Source organism: Cydia splendana, chromosome 19, assembly GCF_910591565.1.
Source record: "Cydia splendana chromosome 19, ilCydSple1.2, whole genome shotgun sequence".
Lineage (NCBI taxonomy): Eukaryota > Metazoa > Arthropoda > Insecta > Lepidoptera > Tortricidae > Cydia > Cydia splendana.
This window is the reverse complement of record NC_085978.1, coordinates 12,333,849-12,352,606: the sequence shown is the minus strand read 5'-3', so window position 1 is coordinate 12,352,606 and position 18,758 is coordinate 12,333,849.

The following is an 18,758-nucleotide window of genomic DNA, read 5'->3' as shown; positions in this document are numbered from 1 at the left end:
TCGTGTTTGGAGATCTAAATTTGAACCCATTGTATATGTCTCAAACGATTAAATGTTATTATTCTTTTTTGTTAACAATGTGTGGTCTGAATGAGATGAATGAAGTGACGAATGCGTATGGTGGAAAATTAGACGTTGTGCTGGTGTCAGAACGTATTCGCGGTGTTCATGTCATGGAAGTAGAGGGTGGAGGATTGGTTGCTAAACGGGATGCGTATCATCCGCCGTTGGAAATATCGGTACCTGTTGCAGCAGTGTTGAGGCCTTCTTCTGAGCGCATAGAAACTAGTAATTTAGACTCTCGGCAAGACTGGGATTTCAGTAAGGGTAACTATGAATTATTGTATGAACTGGTCGCTGCAGCAAATTGGCAAGATATACTTCAGGCTAAAGATGTCCACACTGCAGTAGACTTATTCTATTATAAAATTTATGGCTTTTTTGATACATGTATACCGAGAAAACGTCGCTCAAAGGGTGTCAGTAGACGCTACCCGGTTTGGTTCACGCCTGATCTCATTGCTGACATAGCACGGAAAGCTAGTTGACCGGAGCGTAGCGAAGGTCTACGTTTCGACTGGAGCATTTTGCTTTTGTATGTCCGGATGTTCTCCTCTACAGGTCGCAATTCTTAACCGAATCTCGTGAAATTTTGTGACTGGATTCTATGTCTAAATAAAATTTTTTTGTCCGTCCGGTTTTTTGAATTTTTTTAAAATGGCGGAGTCGTGATAGCTCGCGCCTAAACAAATAGTGGTATCGGTACCATACGAGTGTTTTCTTTTTGAGATATGTTTATAGATTAAATGGCCAAAAATTCAGAAAATTTATTTCGCTGGTTTCGGAGGTATTGAGATATTTAATTTTAACTAATTTTAATTTGAGAAGGAGTAGCTAAATTTCGTCAACCCATCTAAGAACTATTTGGCTCAGTTTGTAAACGTTCGCTTTTTCTGTTTGCACAGAGGGTCTGGGTTCGATCCCCAGTAATTGTATGCTGGGATATTATAACTTTTTGTATTTTTTTACACATAAATTTCGTATTGTTTTTTTTTTATTTACTATATTTAAAGCTCTTAGCACCATGTTATTTCAAGCTCTGCTCGCGAGGTCTACAGCTCACAGAGCCACTAGTATCCACCGGACCTGGAAGGCTACCAACAACATTGCAGCTTATAACGAGTTTGCCCAGCTTAAAAGGGATATTAAAACAAGAATTGCTTTGGCGTATGACAGCTACATTGATCAGATTCAAAGTAACGTGAAAAGGGATCCTCGCTCGTTATGGCAGCATATTGATAGTCTCAAGTCGAAGGGTGGGTTTGCTGGTGAAGTCATGTTCGAGGGAAAGCGATTCGCGGGAGCCGAGGCAGCAGTTGCCTTTTCTAGGATTTTTTCTGGCGTCTTCCTACCAGAGGTCCCACTATTGGATGTGAACTTGCTTCAGGACTGCGGCCGGAGCCATTCGCAATGTATTAATATTTCTGATATATCTGAACTAGAGGTGGTTGCTGGCATAAAACGGTTAAAGGCCCTGAGTTCTGTTGGATCTGACAATTTTCCAGCAAACATTGTCAAGGGGTGTATGGAGCAGTTGAAAGATCCCATTCGTTTCTTATTCAACCTGGCAATTTCAACTGGCACTTATCCAAAGCTATGGAAGACAACAAGAGTGAGGCCTATTCCAAAGACTAGCGACACCGCTAATGTTTTTCAACATAGGCCTATAGCTGTACTTCCCACAATGGCAAAGTTATTCGAGTCGATAGTGCATAAAACATTAGCAACACAATTGAAACCACATTTGTGCGATGCTCAGCATGGCTTTAGAGCAAATCGCTCCGTCGACACCAACCTGCTAACTTTGACGGCCACTATCTCTGAGCATCTTGATAGAGGCACCCAGGTCGATGTTCTGTATTTCGATTTCCGAAAAGCTTTCGATTGCGTAGATAATGACGTACTTATGAGAAAGTTAAATGACTTAGGCTTCTCGCCAAGGTTGCTTGCTTTTGTCGCTAGTTATTTGCGCGATCGTCAGCAGTACGTTCGTTATGGGTGTTTCGTCTCGGCTCCGTACCATACCAGGTCTGGGGTCAGTCAGGGTTCGATACTTGGCCCGCTCTTATTTGGACTCATGATCAATGACCTGGAATCTGTTGTCAAGCATGCACAATGTTTGTTATACGCTGACGATTTGAAGCTGGTGTATGGAGTAAAGAGTGGAGCGGATTGTGTCTCTCTTCAAGAGGATATTACCTCAGTTACAAACTGGAGTATTGCCAATAAACTGCTTTTTAATATTTCGAAGTGTTCTGTGTGCACGTTTAGTCGTTTCGCTACTCCCCGACTTCACAGTACACGTTGGGAACTGAGGTGATCGCCAGGGTCTTTACCGTAAAAGATCTTGGTGTGACCTTTGATGAGCGCCTGAGCTTTCACGAGCATATTCGTACACTCGCGGATAGTTCTTTTAGGAGACTAGGCTTTGTGATCCGCAATGTCAAAGACTTCTGGGACATTGGAGCCATAGGGACGATTTACAGCGCATTGGTCAGAAGTAAGCTTGAGGCCTCGTCAATCATCTGGCACCCGTACGAATCCACTTACGCCTTACTTCTGGAGAAGATCCAAAAGGCATTCCTGAGGTTCCTATTCAAAAAAAGATTTGGTTATTATCCTTTTATGTATCCAACGAAATATTTGCTCGGATGCCTCGGATATAATTTCCTAGAAGTAAGGCGCAACAATAAATTGATGACCAATGCTTGTCGCATACTGCGTGGGGAGTCCGACTGCCCGGAGCTTGTGGCCGGATGCTGTTGAATGCGGATGATGTTGTGCCCGGAGCTCGAGTAAGTGCTGGTGGCCTAGCGGTAAGAGCGTGCGACTTTCAATACGAAGGTCGCGGGTTCAAACCCCGGCTCGTACCAATGAGTTTTTCGGAACTTATGTACGAAATATCATTTGATATTTACCAGTTGCTTTTTGGTGAAGGAAAACATCGTGAGGAAACCGGGCTAATCCCAATAAGGCCTAGTTTCCCCTCTGGGTTGGAAGGTCAGATGGCAGTCGCTTTCGTAAAAACTAGTGCCAACGTCAATTCTTGGGATTAGTTGTCAAGCGGACCCCAGGCTCCCATGAGCCGTGGCAAAATGCCGGGATAACGCGAGGAAGAAGAAGAAGAAGAAGATGTCCCTGACTTGCTAAAAATCACTTTGAGGCCGCGAGCGCGTCCACTGCTTGCAGTACCGGCGGCGCGCACGGTGTCGCATAGGAATTCGCCGCTACGAATATATCGTGCGCTGACGCTGCTCAATGCGCTCCTGACATCGGCACCTGAATGTGACTTGTTTGCTTGGAGATGGGCGACTGTGTGCCGTGAATGTCTAAAGTTCTGCGAGATGATGGATGACAGGCTGTCCAGCATTTATGTTTAATGTCACCTTATATATTTCATGTGTTTGTATACTGTGTGTGTTGCAATGTTTAATTTCTCGGTGTATTGGCTTGTCTGTAATGCCGTGTAAATATATTGTTGAATAAATAAATAAATGTTAAGATCACAAAATATTAATTTTTTTTTATACGAAGGTAAAGAAAGTAAATGCTTTTGGAGGTTTATTTTGAATGTAATAACAAGTCTGACGATGATTTTTCAGTTTCAAAAGTGACTATTTTTTAAATAAAAACGGCACATCTGGTGAGTGTCTATGACTAACGTTACTTACCGTCCATTCTCACCTCAGCGCCCCCTCCAAGATACAAATAAACAACAACATCAATCAAAACAAAAGCTTAGTCTTTTTAGATTTCACGGGCCTATAAATCCCGGTCTTTTGATAGGCTTGCTTTGGAGAGCTTTAATGTCATGTAGAACGCCTGCTGGAACCCGTTCACAGGCGCAACAATAGATACCCATGAACCGGTCGCTGCAGGCATTGGGACTATTGTAGAAAAAGTGAACAGTATACCGGTCTATGGATTGATGTTAGGGTGGACAATGAGACTGGGCTATTGTAAAAGAGGTCCGGACACCTGCCATAACAATGTTAACACCGTCATCGAGGCAGGCGGTGAATCGCCGCTGACTAGATGGGCCCCTGAAACTGCCGTCGTAAAGACGACCAAAAGCAACATCGGTGTGAGCGGCTCAGGGGTGTCGAGAGGTGTGCGCCGCTTTCTACCCAGTGGCTGTTACCAGCCACTGTGCTAACTCGAGTCTTATGCATCTTTCACTTCCACCCCTGGAGCATATAGCTTTACTATTAAGTCTATTTTTGTTCTGGATATATTTCATAGTGACCATCGATAATTATGCCTTAAGCAATTATTAAGCATACGTAGCAAATAGCCCGTAGCTAAGTTACGTACATATTATTTGATGTCAAAATTATATCTGTTTGATGTCATTTTGTTATCATTCGCCCGTGCATCTCGCTAGAGTCTGTGCGGAAAGAGAAGAGTCGTGGCAGGAACGGGAACTAACATTTTAAATTTTATATGGCAATCCAAACTTTGACACCTGTCTTGTAAAAAGTAAACAAACTTTTGTCATTGTATATTTTTATTAACAAAAACCGCAAGTTTTACGTATAAAATACTTTCAAAACACGATAAAACCGTACATAAAACCACCAGGAAAATTATATTTAACATTGTTCGGTTTTGTCAGCGGGAAGAAAACGGCTAAAAGCCGACTATCGACTTACAAAAAGTCGCGGAACGTGTTTCCGCTATTCACGGGTATTGATGTTGTAGTTAATATTAAATAATTACCTATTTAATAAGCCCCCTAAGTAACTTGTCTCCAGTACATAATCGGTAAGTATATTCATTCAAAATATATTAATTTTCATAAATATATAGGTCAACCATGATCTGTAAAATAACTGACAAATATTCTTGATACTTGCCATTTTATGCATATTTATATGTAAAAAAAAATTCAGGATTGTATAATCCTACCTACCTAATCTATAATCATCATCATCTCAGCCATAAGACGTCCACTGCTGAACATAGGCCTCCCCCTTGGACCTCCATTCGTACCGGTTGGAAGCGACCCGCATCCAGCATCCTCCGGTGACCTTAACAAGGTCGTCTGGCCAAGGGTGTCTGTATTTTTATTCATATTCATATTTATTATTAATAATGTACACATACATTACAAGTCAAGTTTACAATGGCTGAAATATATCCCAGATAGTAAAATTACAGTTCTATTGCCCAATTTCAACCCGATCTACCCGGTTTTGTATTAAAATAACTGTTGGAATGCACAGATTAGGCAGTACATAAATGAGACTCTATCTTGTTTGGTACCAAAATTACAGTTGTATTGGGCTGATTCTTAACTAGTTTTAGCAGTTTTGTCAATCGCACTGTCACTTTTTAGTATCTGAGACATAAAAACAAGAGTGTGTTTTAAAAAGAAAACTAGTGCCTGCGCTAAATCAGAGGATTGAGTTGACGAGCCGACACCACCACCAGGGTCCGTTTAGTAAGCCGTGGTAAAAAACCGGAACAAAAGGGATTCAAGTACCATGACCTTTCATGTCGTACTATAACCACGTGACCAGTGTTGTCAGCATAGCAAAAACCATAAAATAGCACTGGCGCGCCCTCAAATCCCACGACTCTTCTCTTTCCGCACAGACTCTATCATACATGTACGGCCAAAATGCGAGAAAGTGCGAGCGAAATGCAAACAAAATCACAACATTTAGATATCATTTTGACATCAAAATGTAAGTCCGAATTGGCCTCCGGGATTTGTTAACGCGTAAATATCTGTATCGGAATGATTTGTTCTATTGTAAATGTTGAGAAAGGAAAAGGGACGGTGTTAGAGCTATCTTAATTGGATATCTGTACAGTCAGCCGCAGAAGTAGGTAAGCGGATGAGGTGTACAAAATGACCTGGACATGCTCTTATTCTCTTATCAATTCTTAATGTCTTTGTATATAGATTTTTAGCAACAAAAACTAGTACCAGACATACGGCGAGATTCGGGAAATGAATTAGAGATTAACTAGATACGATATAGTAAAGATATGTGACGTCCCACGGGTAAAGGTATGGCGGTTGGCGATTACGTTATTATTAACGCCGCTCGTAAGCGCCAGCCGCCATAAGGTACCTTTTGCCGAGGAACGTCACATATCTTTACTATTTCATATCCAGCGAATCTCTAATTCATTTCCCGAATCGCGGCGCCAGCCGCCATAAGGTACCTTTTGCCGTGGAACGTCACATATCTTTACTATTTCATATCTAGTGAATCTCTAATTCATTTCCCGAATCGAGCCGATTGTTATTATGTTCCGCAAATGTTCATGCCTAGTTTATTTAATTTAAGCGTGTCGAGAGCGTAACATCGATTGTATGGGAGCGGCTTTTACTAAGGACTCTATTACTAAGACTCCACTGTCCGTCTGTCCGTCTGTTTGTCACCAGGCTGTACCTCATGAACCGTGATAGCTAGACAGTTGAAATTTTCACAGATGATATATTTTTGTGGCCGCTGTAACAACAAATACTAAAAAGTACGGAACCCTCGGTGGGCGAGTCCGACTCGCACTTGTCTTATTTAATTATAACTATCACGTTGACTGAACGTATACAATTATAACTACTAAGTCAGATGGTAGAAAAAATTACAACATGTCAGTAACAAAAAACTCAGATATCGCAAAGAAAACTTGCATTTTCCATTAATTTCATGCTATTTCAGGGTACGCCTGCCTCTGACGTTTCAATATTTTAAAACGAGTATAGTTGCTGTTTAAATTGCTTCTGACTCGCATTTGGTCTTAATTACCGGGCGGTGGGAGGGTTAAGTCAGCTACTAAACTGGAGTTTTATTTTAAGAGTTAATTAATATGACGTTCTTTGTGTTATTATTTACAAGTACTGGATATACATTTATTCTCTTTACGCAATTAGTGAGACGCTGATATGACTTTAGGAGATAATACTTTTTATTTGAAACTTAAAGAATATAACACTTTAAACTCTCGCGTTTTGTACACATATTTAATTACACAAACGGGTCTACCGCGATATAATTTCATTGTTTTTACCTTTAATTCCGACGTTTCAGCTGAGTTGCACCAGCTGTGGTCACGGAAAGACTGACGTCCCAACAAATGTCAACGGAGATATTAATAAAACACCACTAAACTACCCGAAATTAGTTTATAAAAATGTTCGGGGTAGACAAAGAAATTGCAGCTACCCGTTAAAGTTTAATGTTTATTGTCCACGGCACGACACGCAACACTCACAGTATCCGTACACTGGTCCGAAGATATATCCGCTGGTTTCAACATTTGAATCACTGGTCCCCAAGTAGACGATAATTTGTACCCGTCCTCACGATTGAAATTTTTAGGGTGTTTTTTAATTTCAATCGCCTCTCTCACAATGAAATTATATCGCGGTAGACCCGTTTGTGTAATTAAATATACTTACATATAGAACTTAGATAGGTAGTATTCATATAGATCTAGGTCACCCGAGCTCGCGTAGAACGCACGTTCTGTGGGCCGAAACTGCTAGGAGATGATTATGATGATGATGAACCTAACGTTTCAAAATATGAATAAATGTTAATTACCCTTGCTTTCAAAATATGTACCGTAAAACGGGGTGAAAAGACACGATTTTCAACTTCAAGGACGATTTTCGCCAATAATCCAAAATTGTGAAATAAATTTTTACCGACCCAATTCAGAGAAAATCAAAGAAAACTACCTGTTTTCTCCATATCCTTAAAACGGGGTCGATAGACACAAGAAAGGGGTGAATAGAAATATTAAGTTTTAGCTGTCAGAGGCATCGAATTTGGTCATTATTATGTGGATACTCTATTGGCAAATGGTATATATATCTGTTAAACAGCTATTTGACACAAAATTATTTTTTCGTGTCTTTTAACCCCCAAGGCGTGTCTTTACACCCCTTTGTTGTATCTAATCACCCCCTATGGCGTAACTGTTCACCCCATATGCGTGTCCACTGACCCCTTTATCACGTAAATTTGCTTGTTATTGGTTTTTTGCAAAAAAAAATGCTTTATTATAGAGAAAATTTGTGATATTATTTATTATTTAGGTAATACAGATACTATATTACCAGATTAGCTAACTTTTACTTAGTTAATGTCAAAACATTTACCGCTAGAACAAAGTTCAGACAGGCTTCATTTCTTACCTCGGCGAGACCTTACTTTAGAGTCAAAAAAATCTAACTTTTAGGCAGTTTGATTAAGTTCTTTTGGTATCAATGTAGAGAATAAATAGTCTACTTTATACGCATTCCAAAAAATCTTATTTAAGAGATGTACGTTTTTAAATATAACAACTTGAAAGAAAAAGTTCAAAATTTCTCTATTCACCCCGCGATTTCTGTTCACCCCGTTTTACGGTATTATCTTTATATTATCTGTCGTAGCATCATAGAATAGTTAGGCCCCACAGAATACCAGCGCTGCCTTTATAGCTAGCACTATGCTAAGTTGAGTCCATTTCGTGATGCACACTTACTCGTATTGATTTCTTCTTTCCTTGCTGTTGTTATCTGTACATGTTCGTACATGTTTTGTGATGGTCACGAATAAAAATCTTTTATCTAAATAAAGTTATATTTTGCCCATCACACACTTAGTGTTAAAACTCCTTTACCGTAAAACACGGTACATTTCGCTGAAACATGGATATCATGAAACTCATAACATAGATAGCATTGCCGAAACAACTCCAAACAAAACGCTATCGTACTTATCACAAGTCTGTGAGACCATTTAGCGAAATATCCGACAATTCATACTCATATTTTATTCCGATCCCTTGCGATAGCACAGTGGTTTTGTTTGAAACAGTAACATTAAGTTTTGTAGAAAATTGCTTGTTTGTTTGTTTATTTTATTTTAACCAATAATTATTGTGTTGAACATTGACCCACTTAATTATTACATATAAGTACCTACATTGTTATTAAAAATTAAAATATTCACAAAAAATAAATAGGCAGGTAAGTAATAAAATTACAATCGAAATAAAAAAAATACATATTACAATTGCCAACAGATTTAAAATCTGTCCTTGAATTAAAATTGTTTAGTAATTATGATTGTAATAAAAGGTTATGGATTTGATCTGGATATGATCTGTCAATGTCAAAAACGACGTTCGTACATTTACATCACGAAAAACCCTGATATTACTTACTGAATCTGCAAAATGTACCGCGCCATTGCTCTCTAGAGGCTCTTTATTTTGACTGGGCGTTTCCCGCGTACAATCCGAAAGAATAATGGGAGAGAGTGGATTTGATTCATGATTTTCAATGGCCCGTTATAAATAGCTTCGTGCTTTGAGGGAGTAAAATAGAGGCGTTGTGTCTCATCGATATTCAGGGGGTTTATGTATTATATGTCTGTGTTAAGAAGTTTCAAGGCCAGAAGGATAAGACTTGTTCAACTGATTGGATTAATTTTTCTATTGCGTTTTGAAATAACTAGATGCAACAAATTTGATTATTTATTGTATAGGTCGGAAGGTCTAGGTGCGAGCTCTTTTGCTGAGATGCGTCTGCAAGCTGAGGTGTACAGTCAGATTTTGAGGTGTTGCCCGGTCTGCGATACCTTCAAAAGTCATCTTTGAGCCTTTTGGGTGCGCCAATTTTCCCAGAAGGCGTCAGTCACTGACTAATGGTTAGCTTTGGTTGGGGACAAGGAACGACTCGCTTATTCTGCTGCGTTTGTTTCGCGATGCCGCGTATTATGTACATTTTTAGAACGGGCCAATTTGATTGTTTCAAACCATAGTCGCCGGGTTAAGGCGACGGTAGCGGTGGGTAAAATTTCAGATTCTGTCAATTTACCCCATTTCACACACAAGCTCACTTCACGCACACTACCTCACTTTACTGGGACAGGTCAGTGACCCATCATGTTTTTTTAAGATTGGACTTTTAGTTTAGTATTGACCACTAGCCTCCTTTGAGGGTAAAAGCGTTCCATTGAAAGATGAAAGAGAAACAATGCATTTAATCTTGCTTTCCTTGTCTGTTCATGTCACACGTGACGTACCTATTTAATTCATTTGATTGTTGACTGTTTTACTACCTAATATTGCTTTGTCGAGATACGCGTTTTGTACAATTAAAGCGAATAAAACAAGATGTCATTAAGTCAGATGTAAAATGTTATTTACTACTCTATACGGTTTTTCATAAGGTGCAAAATCTATTCAATAGGAATTTAAATAAATAAAGTTTCAGCAGGGTGGCAATTCCATTTTGGCGGATAAAGCGAAACAGAATAGTTCTATCGAACCTGCTTACAAATTTTCACGAGAATCAGTTGAGAAATGTGATCTGCAAAGGAGAACATACAAAAGCATTTTTGCCCAAGCTGAAACGGAGACCTTTGCTAACGCTCGGCCAATGATGGTTTAGGTACACCTATAAAAAATGGTTGTCCCTGCTGTAATTTTAATATCTTTATATTTCAACCGGTATAGTTTTACCTTCAAAAATAATCGGTATCGCTAAACAATAGCGGTACCTTACTACTTATACGTTCACGAAATCGGTATCTGCATAACTTGATTGTTAGTAAACTAACCTGAAAAATAATCTCAAAATCACCGAAACATTTATGTACAGTCACCTGCAATAATATGTTACGTCATTAGCGCCAACTTTGCCTCCAGGGAAACTTTGCCCAAAACGACAATTTTAAACAAATTCGTTAATGTAGAAAAAATATAATAGTTATGGCCACCCTGCTATTTTTAGTAGAATATAGGTTATATTTCTGACAAAACTATATACCAAACTTGTGCATAACTTGACTTGGGAATTTTGATTTGAGCGAGTTGTCTAATATAGGGTATATTTCGGCGGGCAAAAAATTTATAAATAATAAATGCAAGTAGAAAAAATTGAGAACCCTTTGACAAATATTTCCGGGTTTGAGTTATAACACATGAAGCATAGATTATGTCTATTGAGATTTAAACTAAAAAGGCCTAAATACACAAAAGTTTTAGCGGTGGGCAAAGTAATCCGGTAATTTGGCATCCATACCAACATTGCCCACCACCAAAAACGGATTAGGGTTGTCACTTTCATCTAATTTACCCAACTTCGCAAGTAAAAGAAGGTTATGTTTGTACACTAAAATAAGTTTATAAATATATACTGTATTTAATTTGTCTTATTATCCTTTATTTAGATGTTTTATCCCGTTAACGAATGAAAAACACAACAAAAATCATATTTTTGGCCATTAAACTATTGTAACAGATTTTCTCAAAAGTGACAACCCTAGCCTTTGTAAAATGCTTAGGCGAGCCTTATTTGGAAATGGGCAAAAACGGGTAGGCAACATTGCCCAGCAAATTTATTTTAAAGTTTTTACACTTATCGCTAAGTTATTAACAGGGAATGGTAGGATTGCCCAAAACCTTTAAGTGATCCTTAGACATCATCATCATACGAGCTGTTTTTGAATACCAAATTGACGTGGGCAATGTTGGCGAAAACCCCGGATATCTTTGCCCGCCCTCTAAAACGCAAAAAAATGGGTAAAAAATATATTTTTTTCAAATAAACTGATGCGTTTGATCACAATGGACGTGCTGAGCAAAAAAAGTCATATGTGATGTTTTTTGAGAAATTCGTTTTAAAAAAAAAGCGGGCAAAGTTGGTGATAATGACGGTACCTACTCTTCGAACGCCGCAAAAATATGTGACATGTTCTTATGGTTCTACAAATAAGATCGTGCCAGATATTTTTGCGGCCTTCGTTGTGTAACATAAATTGCAGGCGACTGTACATTTGGAATAATTATTTTATTTAGTTTCAACGAAAGTTTCAAGTTTAGTACGAAAATACTTCAGATATGCAATATGCACAAAATGTAGACCTAATCGAAATAAAACATTGCTTTTTATAGGTAATTTATAAAACATTCGATACATAGGTATACATAACAATAAATAGAGCGCCATTGGCCTGTAAGCTTCATCTCGGTCTCCAAAGCCGCAAAAACTCGCTAGTACTTTCAGAGAACAGCACGTACACGCATTATACATATAGACGGAACGAACGGCATAATCATTATCATTTATTCGTCGCAATCCATGGTATTACAGATCTAGGTACAAGACTTTCAGGTATTACTTATACGAATTACATAACTCTTCCTGTTAATAGGCAATATTTTAAGATAAAACTTGTATAATATAATACAAGATTACAATTGTCATCAAAATTCATTGACGTACAGAAGTCAAATACGTTTTTAAACTGACGCAAAATGATACCAGCATAATAAAAATTTATCCCAATCAGTAAAGATGAGTCTTTAAACTTTTTTCATTTTAAGCGAGTTTTGAAGGAACATAATACTTAAATTCGACTGTAATCGTATTGTTTTAAGATAGTTTACTGCGGTTTTCAACCACTATAACAGCAAATCAAATTTAAATGAGACGAAGGCAAATATTTATGTACCCTATTTTTTGAAATACAATTTATCTACTGGTATACTTTCTCGTGTGCGTATATGATTTAATGTCAATATAATTGTCAAAAGCAAGAAAATCAAGCTGTCATTTTCATTTGAAGAAGTACACGTGTGCTCCGGTGTAGCCCCAACGGGCATCTGACTTGAAGAAGAATTTTGAGTGATGTCGTCAATGTATGGAAATTGTTCGAAAGTTTACATTTGAGATTGAATTTCTGTGTTGTCTTTGTGAGTAAAAATATAAATCGATAATAAATTGGTAGCTGAATTATCTAGCTTTCAGAATCATACAATAATTCAATTACTGTCAAAGACAAAATTGTTTTGCTTCTGTCTCAAACGGAACTCCATATTTTGATTTTTTGATACTTTTAGTGTCGATTTGTAGAGAATAACAGCAAATTAAAAATATAATGGCACAAAGAGTCGGTACACGGTTTCTTCGTGAACAAATTTACGTGTAATTTAATGCAATTATTAAACACTTATTGAACAAATTATGGTTACAAAGTGAGGTCTAAATCGAAAACGTCATATACCGGCCCCTTAAACAAAACAATCAAGGTAGCGCTTGAATTGAAACATGCCGAAGTTGCGAGCGGAAGCTATTTATATTAGGTATACTTTTAGTTTTCATTTTCCTATAAATAAACACACGAGTGAGTGTATAGAAAATCTCCTACTAATTCTGACTGATAATTCGAGTTGACGTTGTAATTGGTGCAATTCAAGCAATCACTTTAGAATTATACCTGAATAAATTTCCCGATAATGAAAAAAAAAACATAAATATTAGGATCAGGGCGGCTCATTCGGCTCGTGAATGATTTAATGTTCTTTGAAGATTCGCGGCTCTAATGCTGCCTCTACATCGTCGTGGGAAAACGTTCATTAAATTAACATCAATTTATGGTACAATGTTTGGGGGTCAATGTCATGAGCTCGTTTCGATCTTCTGGCCATGCACTTTTGCAGCTGGTTATACATAATATCGCTTGACTATATTCGCTTACAAATAAAAAGCCTTTGGCAATGTGCATTGTACATATTAATATATCCGCAAAAAACTGCATTGATAAGTGAACCCGTCCGAATTGTTGGCACCGCATTGTATCGGATTTAGTTGGCAACCCATTTGTTTGAGCCACTCAGCATCCAGTGGGATTATTAATTCCCACGTCGACTGGACGCTCGCCAACTTATAATACCCCGGTAACATGGAGAAAGATTCCGTAGGACATTTAGCGTTTAGAAATTCTAGGTCCATGGGGTCCCAGCGCGCATAAGTTGTTCGCAGAAATCGCGAAACGTCTGGTTGACGTAACTGGTGACCGAAGAGCTGGCGGCTACCTCGCACAACGTGTCAGCAGCATTGCGATACAGCGAGGAAATGCCGCCAGCATCCTTGGTACAATGCCTCAAGGGCCTATTTTAGATTTAAGCTAGTTATTAATTTCGTTTAGTAGTACCACTGTATATATATTGTATGTAAATAAATGATTAATCCATTAGGTACCTATCTAAAAAATATTCTAAAACATTGGAAATCTAGCTAAAGTAATTACAAAGCCATAATAAAAATATCCTGTCCGTGTATTCCATACGTAGGTATCTATATTTTTATTTATTTATTGAATCTTTCTTTTGTGCAATAAATATCAAATAAATAAAAATATAGATTCTTATGGAATACAGGGACAGCTCGTACACTAGAGATTATGTATTAATCTTACCCCTTAACATTAGTCCCAAGAAACCTTTTTGTTTGTCATTAAGTCAAAACCATTTGTACTGTTATTGTTTTTACTGCGTTTCCGGATTATCTGGTGACATAATTGAAGTGCTTTATACTTTAAGCTCGTAGTACACAGTATTAAAAGTATTTTTTTTTTAAACATTTAAGAACCCCACCCTAGGAAACCTACCCCCTACCTTACAACTCAACCAGTAAACATGGACCTACTCTTGAGCCCGATTCAAATAAAAAAAAATGTTTCTGTAAAATGTCTTATTTTCAAACAACTTTCATGATTTGACCTTTTTTGAAAAATAATTGACTACCTATAATGTATAGTTATGTACAAGTAAATTATTTAACACTATATTTACATTGATACAAAAGAAAGCGGAAAATATCTTTAAAAAATAAAAACTTATCCCCGGCGGCTAAAATTGCTTTAAACCATTTAAAAACAACCCAAAAAAACCGTCCACAGCGTCAATTATCCTCAAACAAGGCGACTTATTTTAAGATTCAACCCAATAAAGCTTAGGGGCTATTCATAAATTACGTCTTAAAGGCCGGCAACGCGCTTGCAACCCTTCTGGTGTTGCGGGTGTCCATGGGCGGCGGTAATCGCTTACCATCAGGTGATCCGTCTGCTCGTTTGCCTCCTATTTCATAAAAAAAAAAAAATTACGTCATTTCAAATTAGGGGGGGGGGGATCTGGACATCGGATGACGGTAGCATGAAGTAGGAGGAAATGGGGTCATTTGAAGCATGATTTTTGGATGATTATAGGGGGGGGGGGGGGGTCAACAATCGTCAAAAATCGATGAGGTAATTTATGGACAGCCCCTAATAAGGCTTATAACAAATGTTATAACAAAGCATTGGCATCACGTTTTCACTCGTATCGTGGTATTGTGTTTATAATTACTCGTGTGTTGGAAATAGGAGGATCAAATCCGAATCAAATGTCACGCTCCCTGCATACTGATACCAGAGGCGTATTTTCATTGTCATAACAGGTTATGAATTTGATCCGAATTTGTAATGGATATGATATGTCAGAGTCAAAAATGACGTTTTTGGTTGAAGAAATGTCACTTTTGAAATTGACAGGTCAAATTCATAACCTGTTATTACAATGAGAATATTCCTCCTGTGGGCGCAGCACGGTTCCATTTTTATCGTCTATCACTATGCGCGTCCCTTTCGCACTTACATACTTGTTAGAACGTGACAGGCATGGTGACAAGGGATAAAAACGCGACCGTGCTAAGCCGCCAGGACCGATTGCATAACAACTTGTAACTAAAATAAATAAATCCTAAATATCAGGGGACATCTTACACAGATCAACCTAGCCTCAAACTAAGCAAAGATTGTAATAATATTAGCGAAAGACTCTTTCTAAGCGAAGGAATTGGAAAGAGACTTCCGCTTATATTATTAGTTGCTAGTTGTTATGCAATCGGCCCCGGGTCCATATTGGGTTGCATACAAGTTTAGGTCATATCTTTGATGCGCATAACAACTTGTGTCATAATCATCATTGCGCATACAAATTAAAAGTCATATTATTATGTATCATACATTTTTAGCCATAATATTTGATGACATACTCAGCAGTTGTCATATATTTTTTGTGCATATAGGTTTTGATTATAATGAATCAAATGTCATACCAGCTAAAAGCATAGTTATCGATACTTATAATGTTTCTACTTATAACGTTTTGTAGCATAATAATTTTCAACCATAATGGTTTACATAATTTTAGCCTCTCAACAACTCCTCGAAAAAAACCTTTTCCCTAATATCTGTCCAAACACTTAATTCGACGGAGCCCCGCTCACGCGGGGCTCCTATTTCTGCGTAGTTTGCCCTTCGGGCATCTGAAGAAACCTAACGAACCTAACCTACCTATTATGATTAGTTTCTTTTATAAAACCGTTTCTCCTACTGGAGGGGGCTCCTCTCCTTCGATCTCCTCTTTTATACGGTCTTTTTGTGGTTACGATTATGACATTTATGACTAAAGTAATATTTGCTTCATAGGTTGCTCACAACCATACATATTTATTATTCATGCTTTGGTTACAAAAATTTTGAAACTTTTGAAACTTTATGAAAAAAACATATTATGACCACTATAAATATCTGACTTAATTTTTTATGTCTATATTAATACTATGCACTGCAATACTTCGAACGAAAAACAATTATGGATATCAAGCATATGACTTAAAATTTTATGCGAATTAAATTAATGACTATAAAAATTATGACAACTCATAGACAAAAACCCAGTTATGTTCAGGAATAATTCTGACTGAAGATTTTTACGACTTCCAATTTTATGCATAAAGTGTTATGACAATTTCAAATATGACAAAAGTTGTTATGCGACCAGAGGGAGTCCTAATCGGCCCCTGGGCTTGTCCTTGTCGATTTGCAGGTTTGTGTTAACTGTTCATGCATACAGACGTACATACATACGTAACATCCACATATACGGCTTGACCGAGGAGTGTTTTGAAATGGAATGTAATGTAATGGAATGGCTCAAAGATACATAGGTAGCTTAAAATTGCACATGTCATCAACATCATCATCATATCAGCCAGAGGACGTCCACTGCTGGACATAGGCCTCCCCCAAAGAGTGCCACAATGACCGGTCTTGCGCCCCCCGCGTCCAGCGGACTCCCGCGATCTTTACCAGGTCATCAGTCTACCTTGTGGGGGTTCTACCCACGTTGCGCCTTAAAATAGCGCGCTATAAAATAGTTTAAATTCTAATATGTATAAGAACCAGGATCTATGACATCTTAATGTTAGCATAAAGTGGATATTTATCATAACCGCTAAAGTCACAGCTCGCAGATTCATGAATATGCAACTGACCTAGATTCAATTAAAATTTAACAATATTGTTACAGTTTTGATTTCATACGACCTTGCTGATCGTCTTGATGATTAGCACGCTTGCCACGAATATTACTTCACTTCTCATGCACCAATCAGCGTGAGTGATTTTCAAGGTCTTATCAAAAAAATATCATAACCACTACCAAATAGTCTTATGTAACTTCTACTTCCGGCTCATAACAATTAAATGCGTATTTAATTTTTTTTCTTTTTATTAGCCTATGTGTGTGTCCCACTGCTGGGCAAAGGCCTCCCCTCTCCCTTTCCAATCCTCCCTGTGCTGAGCAAGATCCCGCTAATCCCGCTGGAATGCATCCAGGTCGTCCCGCCATCTCTTTCTCGGTCTGCCTCTGCCTCGACTACCCTGGGGATGCCAGCTAGTGGCTATTTTGGCCCATCTGTCATCATGCATCCGGCAGACATGTCCAGCCCAGTCCCACTTTAGCCTGGCGGTCTTCACCCCAACATCAACGACTCGGGTTTTGGAGCGAAGCTCTGTGTTCTGTGTTGTGTGTGTGTGTGTGTGTGTGTGTGTGTGTGTGTGTGTGTGTGTGTGTGTGTTTCTGTCAGATCTTCGGACACCCAGGATACTTCGCTCCATTGCCCTTTGGTATTCAATTTTCAAAATAAATTATTTACACTGCGACCTTTATTTATATGTTACAATTTGTTTGTTAGTTGGATGGATCTGTGTAAAAAATGTATGAAGTTCTGTGAGGCGTTGGATAAGCGTGAATCATCTGTCTTGTATTAGTTTTTCTTTCTGACATTTTGCTCTGTTTGTCCTTTCTAGACTGTATCATGTATAAATACTGTATATTATACACAGTGTATTAGTCCGCTGTAATGCTGTGTAAATAAACTGTAACTTCTTAAATAATATCTGATTTAAAATATTAACAATTTCTGATTTGCTATCACTAAAATATTTAGTGTTACTAGCATAACATAATTAAGTTTAGTATGTAAGGTAAAAATAAAATAATAAAGAGTGTTTCTTTTCTTCAACAAACTGTTATGCAGTTTGGCGAAGCTTTAAATAAAATATTGTATTTAAGCAATTTGTGTATTTTTTTTTACAAAAATAAAATTTATGTTATTTACCTATACCCACCGGAATAGAATCGATTTTTAGTTTAGTTCAGATTTTAAACTTAAAATCGGCCTCCTGTTTACTTTCTGGATTTATTGCCATTTCCACGAATACATTTTAAGCTACATAATTATACACTTTCGTTAACACATTCAACACCAAGAACCCGACTGTCGGGTACACTGTTCGTAGCGACTACGCGCTACATACGACGAAACCGTGGCTACGCGCTACGAGCGTAACCCGTAGCACTTAGTGGTATTGAATGTGTTAACTTTAAGTATAAGCTACGCTTTCGTAGCACCACTACGCCGTAGACACGCTACGCTGCATCTACGCTGTTATCCAGTTATCGGTCAGCGTGATTGGCTCGAGTCAAGAGCTTAGAGCATTTAATAACTGGAGTCGCCTTTAAGAGCTTACCTCTCTGCCGAAAACCTTTCACAATTGTGCAAACTTTTGTAT